This window comes from Pelecanus crispus, chromosome 7, assembly GCF_030463565.1.
Source record: "Pelecanus crispus isolate bPelCri1 chromosome 7, bPelCri1.pri, whole genome shotgun sequence".
Lineage (NCBI taxonomy): Eukaryota > Metazoa > Chordata > Aves > Pelecaniformes > Pelecanidae > Pelecanus > Pelecanus crispus.
The window spans coordinates 25,760,455-25,775,456 of record NC_134649.1 but is presented as its reverse complement, the minus strand read 5'-3'; the positions used below and the strand labels follow the sequence as shown (position 1 = coordinate 25,775,456).

The 15,002-nt window shown below is 56.7% G+C and overlaps 3 non-coding genes across 3 annotated transcripts; all 3 read right to left on the bottom strand.

Annotated features, from left to right (window-relative positions):
* Window positions 1-1,063: 1,063 nt before the first annotated feature.
* Window positions 1,064-1,146, bottom strand: TRNAS-AGA (transfer RNA serine (anticodon AGA)). Its single transcript has one exon. It is a non-coding gene; the product is annotated as a tRNA-Ser (tRNA).
* An 8,350-nt stretch (window positions 1,147-9,496) lies between these two features.
* TRNAQ-CUG (transfer RNA glutamine (anticodon CUG)) lies at window positions 9,497-9,568 on the bottom strand. The gene has a single exon. It is a non-coding gene; the product is annotated as a tRNA-Gln (tRNA).
* A 2,848-nt stretch (window positions 9,569-12,416) lies between these two features.
* On the bottom strand, window positions 12,417-12,488 carry TRNAG-UCC (transfer RNA glycine (anticodon UCC)). The gene has a single exon. It is a non-coding gene; the product is annotated as a tRNA-Gly (tRNA).
* Window positions 12,489-15,002: the final 2,514 nt, after the last annotated feature.

The window sequence follows — 15,002 nt, the reverse complement described above, 5'->3', positions numbered from 1 at the left end:
AAGCAGGATGGGGTGTGGGTGCAGGTATGAGCGTGGGGAGTGTGGCTGCAGCCTTGCCTGCCACAGGGGCAGAGAATTGGGCTGCAGATCAAAAGGTCCCTGGCTCAGCTCCAGCTGCTCTCTCCATTGCCCCTTTCCTTCTTCATCCATGCCTCCAACCTCTCTGAGCACCTTTTGACCTTGCGCTGCTTCCGCCACCCTCAGTGGCATGGCTGCGGCGGGGATCAGACCATGCACCAGCAACGGGCTTTTCTCTCCTTCTCTTTCTCTGGGCTCTCTCTGAATGGGCCCCTCAGGGCTTCCCTTTTCCTTAAGGTGCTGCAACACCCAGGCAGGCTACCAGCAGCCCCTTCTCTGCTGCCGCTCTCTTGGGAGCAGCTGGGCATGGAACTGAAAGAAGCCCTCTGGGAAGCCTCCAGCTCTTTTCTATCCCACCCATCAGGGGCTGTGATGGCAGGGAATGGCCTCCTGATGGCACAGTCACCACCTGGTGAAGCTGGTGCCTTCTCTTCCCCCGACTTGCCTCTTACTCCACACCAGTTTGCCTTTGTGAGACCTAAACTGAGGGGCACTTTGTGAGTGCAAGATCCCAGATCCATGCGGTGTCTTCCCTTCATCTTTAGCAATGACAGCCATCCTGCGGAAGCTGTCGTCGGAGACAAGCTGCTGTAGTCTCAGGTGTAGGGAAGACAGCTGATGGGGCTGTGCTGCTTGGGATGTGTGGCGAGGTCAGTCTCTTTAAGTTCTGCTCAACGAGCAACAACAGTAGACTTCTTTTCATGGCTCCTACTCAGCACTGGTCCATTCTCTTCTGCCAACTTGCCTACCCTGTCAAAGGGAGTAGGATTTCCCATGCATCCAGGAGCTTTGGGGGGGTGGTGGGGGGGGGGGGGTGTGCGTGCGGCCGGGGAGGGGAGGGGGCAGGGAGCTGGGGGAGACACGAGGACAAGTGCTGCAAGGCAATTGGGTTCTACTGTCTCCCTGGGCACCAGGTACAGTATGGAGCCGAATCCCACAGCTGCAGCCTGGTTAATTGCAGGGAGCCCAAAAGGGGACTGCTCCTCGTAGTTGACAGGATTCGAACCTGCGCAGGGAAAACCCCAATGGATTTCTAGTCCATCGCCTTCACCACTCGGCCACAACTACCTGCTCCAGCCCTCTCTGCCCTGCTGATCACGTGCCCTGTGCAATGACACCTCACTCCCTGGGAGTTTCAGGGCCAGCATTCACTCCTGCAGTTGAGACCTCCACTGAGTATGACAGGCACCTGGTGCCAGGCTTCCAGAGGCCTTGAGAGGCATAACCGCAGGGGCTACAGCTGCAGCTCCCAGCGCCTTGTCCTCAGCCGGGCATCTGGGATATCCTGCCACGGGGGGGATGGTTTTGCTCCCCGGCTGGTCTCGACTGCTTCCGGGGAAGAAGGGAAGGCAGCTGCGTGGAGACAACCAGGGATGGTGGCAGTTGTGGGGCGGTATATTAGACCGCGCTTTGCTTCTCAAATTTATCTGAGGGGGACTCCAAGGCTGCTGTGACCACTAGGGTGGGGACGCTCCTGCAGCAAAGATGGTGACGTCCCGGCAGCACCTCCAGCCTCTTGGGGACGTAGGGTGGTGTCAACCCTTGAGCAAAGACCACGACTGCCCCGCAGGTTGTTGGTGTGTAGAGGGAACGGTTTGCGAGAGTGGGAGAGATCTACGGAAAGGGCAAGGTGGAGCCTGTCTGAGGAGAAGCGTGGAGGGGCAAAGGGAGAATGAATGGGAGGTGTGGATGACTTGGGGGGAGACAGGAGAGAGCTTGTTTTGGTGGAATAGGTAAGACCAGAGCTTTTTTCCAGCACTGGCAAGCATTGTCCAGTTCCTGAGCATGGACCAAAATGTTAAGTGATCCACAAAAGCCATCATTTCCATCACGAGATGAAAGTAGCTCCGATTCCCTTTTGGCTCTGGAGCAGGAATATTTGGAAAGTAGTTTTGAGGAGTAAGTGTGGAGGTGGTGCATCTGGCAGTGCCTGTCTGCATGCAGAGCAAGGGTGGGAGGTGGTTGCAGTCGAGAGGGTGAGCATGAGGAGCGGCTCGAGGAAGTGTGTGTGCGGGGGGCTGGAGGGAGGAGGCCAGCCACTCTGTGAAGGGGAGGAGCAGGAGGCAGCACTGCCCACAGGTGCGATGCGGGTGGGTATAGTGGTGAGCATAGCTGCCTTCCAAGCAGCTGATCTGGCTTCAGCTCCTGGCCAACGCTGACAAATGCCTCTTCAGCCTGTCTCCAGGGTGGGCGTCTTATATGTTCTGCATGTAGGCTCTTCTGCTCAAAAAATGCCCAGCTTTCTGCTGGGGTTTCAAGCCACTCCCCTCGCCTCCCTACGGCTTAAAGACAAAGTGAGACCATTGCTTTCTTCCTGTTGGGAGGGCTCCAGGCTTGACTCCTCATTGCAGTGCTGGTACAGGAGCCAAAAGACAGGCTTCTTTGGCCTGGCACAGAGCTAGCTGGTCCTGCTGCTGCTGCGGCTGGTTGCACGTGGCAAGGAAAGCATGCTCCTGTGGCAGGGTACAAATGAAGATCAATAATGCCTAGGTGGCCGTCGAGGGACGGACTGTGCTGCATGAGGCCAGCTATGCAATTTTGGAGTGTGGTGGGAGTGCTCAGCAGTTCAGACGGCAGCAGGGGAGAGGCAGACAAAGCCCTGACCCTGCCAGACCAGCGGAGCAGTTACCGTGTGTGCGCCATTGCCTTTATTTCCACCCCTGACCATTGCTCTCTCCATTTCTCTGAGGATTTTCTGTCTCTCTTTTGCCCGCTCGTTCATTTTTGATCCTCTGCTGTCACCTAGGGAGCTCGACCCACAGCCGGCAGTGCTCCATGCTTGTGGGTACAATTCATGCCATGGGAGAGGGCTCATTCTCCCTCTTCCTTGCAGAGCACGTGGCCAGCTGAGGGGGGAGGAGGAGAACAAACCACCACAAGTCTCCAGCTATGCTGCACAAAGTCTTTAATGAGAAGGAGGAAATGCGGTGGCGCAGAACAGAGACCAAGAAACTCATCTGCAGGGTTCAGGGAGGCACAGAGCATGGCCCATTTCCCAACAACGAGCTCCACACAAAGCGCTTGCCTTTTCCCATTCTGCTCTACCTGGTGGCAATCCCAGCCCACCAAGAGCAGTCCCTAACTCCGGCACCCTGCCCGCATCAGCAGGAGGTTCAGCAAAGCAGCAGAGAACGAGCCCTTTCTCGAGCAGTGCAGAGCAGAGCCAGAGGAGGCATGGCGAGGCCTGCTGTACAGCGAGGAGCAGTGTGCACAGGTGCCTCCCGCCAGGTGGGAAGAGGACACCCAGCCCGTCTGGAGCAGTAGGCACGCTCCTGCTGCAAAGTCCCCGTCTTCCTTTGTGCTCCAAAGGGGATGATCCGCCGGCTTCAGCAGTTGAGGCTGCAGCGCGGGGGAGGCAGACACAGCCCTGCCCCCCCCAGACCAAGGGAGCCCCCAGAAGAGATGGGAACCCCGCCGACGCTGAGGGAGCTCCCAACAGCAGCTGACAGGGAGGATCCCACGGCTGTGCTCTGAGGGAAAGAGGTGAGGATGGGGCCCGGCAGGGTCACCACCACCGGGGAGGCCTCGATGGCCACTGTCGAGTCAGCGCAGCGGGCGACACAGGGCTCGCTGCAGCTGCTTGCAAGTGGGGTTGGGCCAGAGGGGCCACAGGGGCGTGGAAGACAGGGTCTGAAGCAAGACATCTCTCGGTGAGGGAGGCAAAGCTGAAACACAGAGCAGGCAGGGAGCACAAACCTCAGTATCAGTCTCTCTTTCTTTTCCTCAGCTCTCCCAGTGGACACTCTTTCTTTTAAGAACAGGCACTGTGCCCACAGCTCCCACAGCCCTCCTTGTGCCCTCTGAGCTGCACAGCGCAGGAAGGCTGACCCACTTTTGGGACAGGACCCAGCACAGTGGATTTAAAGCACCTGTGGAAAGACCGATCACACCCCCATCTCCAGAAGGAGCATTGCTGCATTGAAGAAGGCGCTGGATGCACTTGGCCATTTGGTTAGAGACCATCTGCCTAAGGCAGCAATTCTGGTGGCAGACCTCCTTGCAGCTGAGCCCCATTGACCTCTTTCTGCTTCAGAGAGTCCCCCTCTTCCCAGCTCTCCCCAGCCGCCATGTTCAAATGGGAAAGAGGTGACAGCCCTTGAACATTTCCATTGCAGGGCCAAGCTGAGGCAGCCCAAGTATCAACCTGAGTAGCCACCGTGACAGCAGTTCAGCCCGCAGGGAGAGATGGAGCGGACTCAGGCTTACCTCGTTCCTGAAGAAAACGGAGGCAAGAGGACGAGGATGCAGAGTGTGGAGCTTCACAGGCTTTTATGCTGTATCCCTGAGCCCCGGGGAGGCCACAAGCATTCCTTGCTCATGAAGCATCTAAACACCTAGTAATTGCCTCTTGCCAAGGCATCGTGATTAAGCCTTTGCCATTGGATCAGCCTCCCAGAGCACCTAGGAGTCATTGTGTTGTGGAAGAGTTGGGAAAAACCCGGACCTCCAGGCAAGCATGAGTCATCGTGCTGTGGACTTCAGTGGACACGGTGCCCCAGCCTCAGGCGTGCCAGGGATAACAGAGCTCATAGCCTCATTCCTCCCAGAGTGCTGCGTTTTTCAAGGGCGCATTGTAGCACCATTCCCGAGACAACTGGTGTGCTTCTATGGAATTTCGTGCTGCTGCTGCCTTCCAGTGGCCGATCAAGGGCCATGAGACTCAGTGCACCCCAGAATAATGAAGGGTCACCTCTTGAGAAGGGACCTGTGGAGGTCCTCAGGGATGACTTCCTGCTCCAGGCAGACTAAACGTCCCAGACGCCTCAGGAAGCTCTGGGCCTTGCCCCATCCACTGTCGGAGAGGTCACTGTTTCTTGGGCAGCTTTTCCAGGGCTGCACCGTGCTCCCTGTCACTTCTCCCACAAAGGCGGCCGGCATTTCTCTTGTTGCAACTTGTTAGTGTTGGTCTTGCCCTTTCGCGGTGCACCTCTCCGGAGGGTCTGGCTCCATCCTGCCACAACCTCCTGCAGCTGTTGGGAGACTGCAGTTCTTCACTTGCCTGGAATTTTCCTCTCACTGGCCCATCTGCCACCCTGGTACCAGTGACCTTGCAATCATCAAACAAGCCACGTGCCTCCTTCTTTCCTACCAGGTGTTCAGGCACAAGTGACCTCACAAGCACCTAGTGCTGCCAGGAGCCTACTCCGGCCCAGCAGCTACAGAGACAGAAGTGACCTTAAAATCAAAACGCAAGCCACACGCCTGCTGCTGGCCCAGCAGGCAATGGGGTAGAAGGGAACTCACAAGCACATAGCCCAAAATGTGCGTGCTGCTGCTCATCAGGAACACAAGCGCCGAGCGCAAGCCGTGTTCCTGCAGATGGCCTGTGGAGCCAGACGCGACCTCACAGTCAACATCCAAGCCATCTCCTGGCTTCTGGCCAGTCAGGTACTCAGGTAGCAGGGAGCTCACCTGCAGATACCCATGCCGTCTTCCTGCTGCCAGCTCGTGAAGCACTCGGACAAGGAGGGCTTCTGGAAGAGGAAACTCTGGATTGTCTTTGAAAGGTGACGGCAACTGGCAGAGGTTCCTGAGGCCTGGAGGAAGTCAACGTCACTCGTCTCTTCCAGAAGGGCATGAAGCAGGACCTGGGGAACTGCAGGCTGGCCAGCCTCACCTTGATCCCTGGGAAGGGGAAGGAGCAACCCATCCTGGAAACCCTTTCCAGACAAATGAGGAACAAGAAGGTGATGCTTTTTTTCATTACACTCTTTCCTAGCCCATTTCTGTGTGACTGTGCTCTCCTCTTTTTGCGGGGCTGTGCGTTTGTGTGTGTGTCTGTGTCTGTGTGTGTGAGCTGCTGGCCAGGAAACTTCAGCTTGCATCAAACCAAAATGGGGCACACCAATCCAGGTGTGGCGTCTGCAGTGCCAAGGGAAGGGCAACAGTCCTTTCCCCTCACCTTTCATCAGTGAGCTTGTGTTGGAAAGGAGCTTTCAAGATGACCCACTCTAAGCATGTATCCACCAAACAGGCATGCTTTCACCTGAGCAGGGGCTTGAGGCCTGGTCCCCACCCAACCAGCCAGGAGCTCTCACAGCTGAGCCTCCCAGGAGAGGACAGTGAGAGTGCCAGCACTGGTGAGAAGATTCCAGGGTTATGGGTTAAGCTCTGGAGGTGGACGGGAGGTAAACAGCAGGATTAGGAGTGAAGGCTGCCTGCGGGATTTGCAGTGGCCAAGCTGTGCTAGGACACAGGCAGATGGAGCCAGACTCTCCTGAGAGGTGCACTGCAAAAGGGCAAGAGGCAACAATCACAAGTTGCAGCAAGGGAAATTGTGGTGGGAAAAGAAGTGACGGGGGCACGGTGTGGACCTGGACGAGCTGCTCAAGAGACAGGGACCTCTCCGACAGTGGCAGTGTTCAGAAGTCGACAGGAGCCTTCTGAGGCAACTGGGAAGCTTGGTCTGCTCGGAGCAGGAGGTTGGCCCAGAGAACCTCCAGCAGTACCAGCCATCCCACATTATTCTGGGGCGCACTGGGTCTCATGGGCCCCTGAGGAGCCACTGAAAGGCAAGGCCTTGGAAGGCAGCAGCGGCACGAGATTGCACAGAAGTACCAGCTGTTTCGGGAATGGTAGCTGAGGAAAGACCTGTGGAAATGCCCTTGAGGAAAGCGGCACATCGGGGCTATGAGCTCTGTTATCCGTGGCACGCCTGAGGCCGGGGCACCGTGTCCACTGAAGTCCACAGCACGATGACTCATGCTTGCCTGGAGTTCAGGGTTTTTCCCAACTCTTCCGCATCATGATGACTCCCAGGTTCTCTGGGAGACTGATCCAACGTCCCTTTGTAGCTTGAAATGCATGGAATGGGCCACCCCATCCCTGAGCCAGGAAAAAAGGCCGTGAACTTCTGGCTCCCTTCCCTGCACCTCTCGTGAAAAGCAGGGCATCCACGCCTCTGGCGTCTGAGATGAACTTGCTGAGCAAAACAGGCCAGTTTGGGTGTGGGTCTCTTTCAGGTAAGGATGCGGGCATCTCTTTGGTCACAAAACCAGACTGTGGTAGAGCCTGATGAGAATAAGCAAGGTCCTTGTGGCCATCACTCCTGCCTGCAGGGGGCTTCCCTCCAGCCCACCATGGTCTCTCCTTGCCACTGAGCTTGGCCACATCCCTGGAGAGTTGCGTCTCTTCTCCCATATGGGATTGTGCAGTCTTGACCTTCTGCCTGAACTTACCCACAGTCTTGTGTGTGTCTATGACTACCCGTGGGGAGAAATGTCTCTCCGGGTTAGCCTGAGGACCTGTGCTGAAAGCTCTTGAGAGCTGACTTGAGGTGCCCTTCATGGTTGAATGTCACCATGATTCATGGACAAGCTCACCATGAAGAGGGCAAAGTGACAAAGGCAATCCATACAGTGGAAAACCTACTTAAAATCTCTGCACAGCTAGCCTGAGACCTCGGAGTTACTTGGCCTTTTGAAACTGGGACATAGATGAATCATTTCAACGTTCGATAGTATTGAAAAGGGAGTACAACATTTCAGATGAAAGAGGCAAAGGCTTAATTGCCAGCGAGGCCTTGCAAGCGGCAGCTACTAGGTGTTTAGATGCTTCATGAGCAAGGAATGCTTGTGGCCCCCCCCAGGGCTCTGGGACACAGTATAAAAGCCTGCGCGGCTCCAGGCTCTGTATCGCCCTCTCTTGCTTCCCTTTCCTCGAGGAACGAGGTAAGCCTGAGTCCGCTCCATCTCTCCCTGCGGGCTGAACTGCTGTCACGGTGGCTACTCAGGTTGATACTTGGGCTGCCTCAGCTTGGCCCTGCAATGGAAATGTTCAAGGGCTGTCACCTCTTTCCCATTTGAACATGGTGGCTGGGGAGAGCTGGGAAGAGGGAGGTTCTTTCAAGCAGAAGGGGATCAATGGGGCTTAGGTGCAGGAAGCTCTGCCACCAGAATTTCTGGCTTTAGGCAGATGGTCTCTAACCAAATGGCCAAGTGCATCCAGCGCCTTCTTCAATGCAGCAATGCTCCTTCTGGAGATGGGGTACGAGAAGTCTTTCCACAGGTGCTTTAAATCCACTGTGCTGGGTCCTGTCCCAAAAGTGGGTCAGCCTTCCTGCGCTGTGCAGCTCAGAGGGCACAAGGAGGGCTGTGGGAGCTGTGGGCACAGTGCCTGTTCTTAAAAGAAAGAGTGTCCACTGGGAGAGCTGAGGAAAAGAAAGAGAGACTGATACTGAGGTTTGTGCTCCCTGCCTGCTCTGTGTTTCAGCTTTGCCTCCCTCACCGAGAGATGTCTTGCTTCAGACCCTGTCTTCCACGCCCCTGTGGCCCCTCTGGCCCAACCCCACTTGCAAGCAGCTGCAGCGAGCCCTGTGTCGCCCGCTGCGCTGACTCGACAGTGGCCATCGAGGCCTCCCCGGTGGTGGTGACCCTGCCGGGCCCCATCCTCACCTCTTTCCCTCAGAGCACAGCCGTGGGATCCTCCCTGTCAGCTGCTGTTGGGAGCTCCCTCAGCGTCGGCGGGGTTCCCATCTCTTCTGGGGGCTCCCTTGGTCTGGGGGGGGCAGGGCTGTGTCTGCCTCCCCCGCGCTGCAGCCTCAACTGCTGAAGCCGGCGGATCATCCCCTTTGGAGCACAAAGGAAGACGGGGACTTTGCAGCAGGAGCGTGCCTACTGCTCCAGACGGGCTGGGTGTCCTCTTCCCACCTGGCGGGAGGCACCTGTGCACACTGCTCCTCGCTGTACAGCAGGCCTCGCCATGCCTCCTCTGGCTCTGCTCTGCACTGCTCGAGAAAGGGCTCGTTCTCTGCTGCTTTGCTGAACCTCCTGCTGATGCGGGCAGGGTGCCGGAGTTAGGGACTGCTCTTGGTGGGCTGGGATTGCCACCAGGTAGAGCAGAATGGGAAAAGGCAAGCGCTTTGTGTGGAGCTCGTTGTTGGGAAATGGGCCATGCTCTGTGCCTCCCTGAACCCTGCAGATGAGTTTCTTGGTCTCTGTTCTGCGCCACCGCATTTCCTCCTTCTCATTAAAGACTTTGTGCAGCATAGCTGGAGACTTGTGGTGGTTTGTTCTCCTCCTCCCCCCTCAGCTGGCCACGTGCTCTGCAAGGAAGAGGGAGAATGAGCCCTCTCCCATGGCATGAATTGTACCCACAAGCATGGAGCACTGCCGGCTGTGGGTCGAGCTCCCTAGGTGACAGCAGAGGATCAAAAATGAACGAGCGGGCAAAAGAGAGACAGAAAATCCTCAGAGAAATGGAGAGAGCAATGGTCAGGGGTGGAAATAAAGGCAATGGCGCACACACGGTAACCCTGTTTTTCTGTGAGTGCCGTTCAAAGATGGGAAACGGTTGCCAGTCCCAGGGCTGGGAGCACAGGAAAGGAAGGAAGATCGGCGTGCATTAAACAGTTGACCCAAGAGCAAGGCTGTTACCGTGTAAACATGCTGAGGAAAGCCCGGAGGGAGCCAAAAGCTGGAGGTCCCACTGAGGTTTGAACTCAGATCACTGGATTCAGAGTCCAGGGTGCTCACCATTACACCATGGGACCTGCTGGACAGATGCTGCCTTTCCCCTGTGGCCACCCTTACCGAGCCATATGCTCCCGGCTGAGCCTGGCACTCTCTCCGTCTCCTTGGCCGTCACCATGTGCAGCCTTCCTCCGGGTCCAGCGGGCACTCTCTACTCAAAGGGACTTTCAAGGGAGTGGCAGAGCTCTTTGCACAAGCAGGGCATGCCCTCTCTTACAAGACCCAGGCTGATAACTTGTGAGAATCTTGCTTTCGCATACTTAGACCTGGTTATGAAGTTTCCAGCAGAACGTCTTCAGCACTGCACCTCACAGAGTACATTCACGACCCAGCCATCGGTGGTTCGATGCTTGCACTTGTGGTCTCTGCTGCTGCCTCCCTTCACCCCTGTGTTGGACAGCCTGTCAATCTGCCTGGGTAAGTTATTGCCTCTCCTGTTTCTCACCTTGTAGCTCATACTAAGCAGCCTTTACCCAGACACACTTACCCAGACGTTCAACAGAGGGAAGAGCTGGCAGAAGGACCCAAAGCAGCTTGTTATGGGTTGCACGAGCTGGACTGCCTTCCTCTGCTGGGACAGTCCTGGCTGACCTCCAACCCGTGTCCTTTCTTCCAGGACACGCTGGCCCCTTCTGCCCCAAAGCGGGGCTCACCGCCTCAGTGAGAACGCCGTTTTCTCTCCCGAGGCTGCTCCAAACTCAGAGAGCTACATTTCACTGGTGGCCTGAGGGAGCTTTCCCTCATGCCCTGGGACCGCCACACTGCCTGCCCAAGAAGGGTCCACGCACACGGCGGGGAAAAGCTGCACTGCTGCTATCCTCCTTGTGCCAAGGTTTGAGTCTGTGTGTTGAGAGCAGGGCCCTTCCTCCCAGCAGCCTGACGGGAGGAAACATACGTGGGGACACCCTACGGGATCGCAGACTTAGCCCGGGACACTGAGGACACAGCCACCTGGAACCTTTGGATTGCCTGAAGCACGGGGCTGGCATCCGGTACTTCTGAACCCACCGGACAGACCATGGTGCCATGCGCAAGCCTAAGATGCCAAATGGTAGGTTACATTCAGAGAGGGCATGAGAAACAACACCCAGTCGCTGGAGAAGGGTTAGATCTCTACAGAGTCACAACTCTGAAAGCGTGTCCCGGAGAAGCAGCATTGCTGAGGGCTTTCCTCATCCATCCCTGGGATCTGCAGGACCCAGCAGGGTGGGAGGAGCGTCTGGGAGCGGCAAGAGCTGAAGGTCTTGCAGCGAGGTGGAGGGACCCCCGTGCTGGGGCTTGAGCAGAGGAAAGGGGGCAGCCCTTTCCCATGCAGATGCTGTGGCGCTGCAGGAGGACGGATGTCCCTTCTGGGGCTGAGACAGCGTCTCTCCAAGCAATGGAGGGTGCTCCTGGGGCTCTGCTGGTCTCACCCAGCACTTGAGGAGAAAGGATTCTGGGCCAGTGCAGGCAGCTTCCTTGCTCAGGGCATTTTGTCCTTGGTTTCCTTCCTGGCAGCACTGCCCTGGCTGGGTCTGCTTTTGCCCCCGACCTCTTTGCTTCCCCAAGGTCATGGTAACTGCTCGTACCACAGGAGCCTCCGATGCTGCTCCTCCCTGCGGGACACTGCGGGGAGGATGCTTTGCGCCCGCCTTACAGGCTTCACTGGGAGCCAGAGATGTCCCAGAGCTCCCCAGCACCTGGGAGCTGCAGCTCAGGCCAGGCTGGCCCACACAGGAGGCCAGGCCACTCCTGGGTCCTGCGCTCCCGAGGTCTTTCTGGCTGAGGGTAGGCCTTGGCAAGCCAGAGAGCCACCTTCACACAGCGGAGGACTGCACTCGGGTGCCCCCTCACATTCTCTTCTCCAGGCTGAACAAACCCAGCTCCCGCAGCATCTCCCTCAATCACCACATGCTCCGGCATGCTCTGATACCACCTTGTGCGTGTCCCCTCTTCCTCTTCCTGTGTCCACGGGAAAACCTCTTCTGTGGCTCACACTTCCTGACCGTGGAGCTTCTGAAAAATGCCACCAGCGCTCATGCAACCTGTGCTGGGATGGCGTCAGCAGTGTTGGAGCGATGCGATGTGCCTGCTGGCCTCTTACTGGTGGGCCTTTACTCCCACCCGCCCCTCTTCCCACTGGTGCTGTCCATGTTTGCTGGTGAGGAACTGGCAGTTCAGGGAAACTTTCTGGCTTGAAATCCTGCTGGTCAACGCCACATCCTGGATCGGCACCTGTAGAACGTGCCACTGGGCCCGAAAGAGGGAAGGATGCATCTCAGGGGCTCTCCAGCTTGAGGAGCAGAGGGCAGGGGATCTCCCTGGTGACTAATGAGAGGGGAAAGTTGCCCCAGTCTCCAAGAAAGGGGAAGAACCAAGGAAAGGCGACGATAAACCGGAGCAAGTTCGGCAGAGGATCCCTAGGACCCAAAAGGACAAAGCATTGATCATTTGGTGTGAGCCTGCTTGAGGATGCAATGCAGGCAGATGCACTCTCACTCCCTGAAACGCTCCAGGCACACGTCCACCTTTCCCATGACGTCCTCCATTCCCTCCAGAGCCTCACCATATGGCAAGCCAAGCACTTGGCCCACAGTGCTTCCTCGTGGATGGTTCCTGGGGCAACAAGGCTGCTTCCTTCTTCCCCGCTCCGGGCAGGGAAGGCTGGGCAAGGAGGGCTCTGCCACACCAGCCCCTGGGGGAATGCTGTGCCAGTCTCAGGGAGTCAGTGTGTGGGGAGGTGCCCAGAGGCCTGGCCATGAGGCAAGGCTGCAGGGGGAGTCAAGGGGAGTGGCGCACCTGTGGGAGCTGAACTTGCTGAGGGAAGCTGGGTTCCTTTGGAGCAGGAGGGGCAAGGCACTGCGGAGGCCAGCTGAAGAAAAGCTTGCGTGCGTTGGCCAGGAATCGAACCCGGGTCAGCTGCTTGGAAGGCAGCTATGCTCACCACTATACCACCAACGCACCTGTGGCCAGCTTTTCCTCCTGCTCCTCCACTTCACAGACTGGCCAGCCACCTCCTTCCAGCCCCCTGAACGACCTCACACACATGACCTCAAGCTGCTAGGCCGTGTGTGTTTTCTGTGTGTGTAACAGGTTGGCCGGGGAATCTCAAGCTGCACTAGCTGCCGACTGGGGCAGATCAGCATCCAGGACTGCCCAGGGTTGGAGCAGGACACTGGACAAACCGGGACGGAGCTCCGGGCGTGGACTCTGCGCAGACCGGTGGTATGGCGCGGGGTTCGAGGGACCTGCTGGTGTGCTTATGGGAGGGAGGGAGGAAGAGAGAGGGAGGGAGGGAGGGAGGGAGGACATCTGTGTGTCCAATACTGATCTCCACTCCCAAGCAGCCAGAGAGGAAGAAAAGGATCAGGCCGTCTCTCTTATTTCATGCCTGCGTGAGTGCTGGTGGTGGTTCTGAGGGTGCTCACAGCGGCACTGCTCCCCACCTGCGTTCATACCTGTGCCAGCTGTGCGCGTGCTATGCAAGCGTACGTGCGTTTGTGTGTATGTACCTGTGATGGTGTAAGCATAGCTAACAGCCAAACACCCACCCAGCTGCTCACTCCTTTCCCCACCTTCAGTGGTATGTGAGGCATAGAAAACAGGATGACAAAGCTTGCGTGTCAAGATAAACACAGGGACAGGGCTTAGCAAAAACGGTTGCGGGCAGAACAGGCTCGACCTGGGGGAAATACATTTTTTGCCAATTAAAACAGATTGACGCAGTGAGAAACAAAAAGACAAACATAAAACGGCGCCTTTCCTCTCCCCTGTGTGCAGGCTCAACTTTGCTCCTTCACACCAGACTCCCTTACCCGCCCAAGCGGGATGCCTCTTCCCTCTGCTCTTTCCCACTCGGTTTCTTCCTTCCTCCTCTCTCCGTCTGGTGTCTTCTGCCCTTTCTGGAACATGTTTTCACAGAGGGGCTGCAAACTTTGATGATGGCTCGGCTGTGTCGTGCGGTGAGCGCACCGTGGAGCTGGAACTGGCTGTGTCTGACACAGGGCAGCTCCTTACCTCTTCTCACAGAGGCCACCCTGCAGCACCCCCTAACCCCTCCACTACCAAAACCTTGCGATACGTAGCCGACGCAGTGCCCACTGGGAATACCATAGGGCGTAACACTGAGCTAACACAGGTCTCCACCTGCCCCAGACGGCGGCACATTCACTCTGTCCCGGCTAACGTGTGGTTGCATGATGTGCCCTTTGGTTGAATTAAAAAGGCCCAGCAACCAGCCTGCATTTCTTCTTAGGCACTGGATATTGTCCATGTACTTGTACACTTGTCTAGTATTAGCTCAGCAATCGGAGAGTGAAAAGCAGGCAATGCTAGGGTAACGATTATTATTCCTATTGTATAATGTGCAAATAGGCCAGGTGGATCATTTCTAGCCCAGGTTTCTTGCTCTACGTAACTTGGTCGGATATCAGCATCTGCCACGTTCCATGCTGCATGCCCGTAAGTAATTTGTCTTGCAGGACTCTACCCACTGCCGGTTCGTGGGCTAAAATCTGCCCTGTGCTGCTACTGGTTTGGGTGGTGGATGATTGCTTTGGTGAATCCCCGCGCCAGCACGGATGAATGATGACGTACGTCTGACCAGGACGTACCTTCCCGTACATACACGGGGGGCACCATTGTCTTTCAGCTGCCATTTTCTTATCAAACACCATAAGCAAGATGTTTTCATACTGCTCTGTGATTGGCTGACAGCCATTTCTTGACCCCGTCATACCCACCTGCTCTCAGGCAGACCTGTGGCTGCCTGCCAGGACCAGCCAACCCTACCCGTGTACCCAGAAGCACATCAGGCCAAGGAAGCCCCCACTCACTAAACACGGGAAGAGGCAACTTTTGACAGCACCGTTCCCCATGGGTTCCCATATTGCTTTGTGATTGCCTGACGGCCGTTTTTGATGCCGTCACGCCTGCATGTTGAAAACAGAGATCTCCCTCTGATGGATTTTCCACTTCCTTTGGACCAAGAAGTTTTTGGATATAAAAGATATACCATGCAGCGGTATCCACTGTGGAATGAAGACGGGCACCTAGCATAAGCAATATTCCTGTGGATGGCCCATCGCCTGCAGAGCCAGAGGTGACCTCACAGTCAACATCCAAGCCATCTTCTGGCTTCTGGCCCGTCAGGTACTCAGGTAGCCGGGAGCTCACCTGCAGATACCCATGCCGTCTTCCTGCTGCCAGCCCACGGAAGCGCTCAGACACAGAGGACTTCTGGAAGAGGGCACTCTCGATTGTTTTTGAAGGGCCATGGCAACTGAAATGTCGCGGCCTGGCGAGGGAAGGAGCAGCTCATTCTGGAGCTCCATCATGGCTGCTCTCCATGCCACAAACTTCACAGATGGCTCAGTGATGTGGAGGCAGCTGGAACCAGCTGTGTCTGGCACAGGACAGCCTCTTAGCTCTTCTCACAGAGGCCACCCTGCAGCACCCCCTCTCCCCTCCACTCCC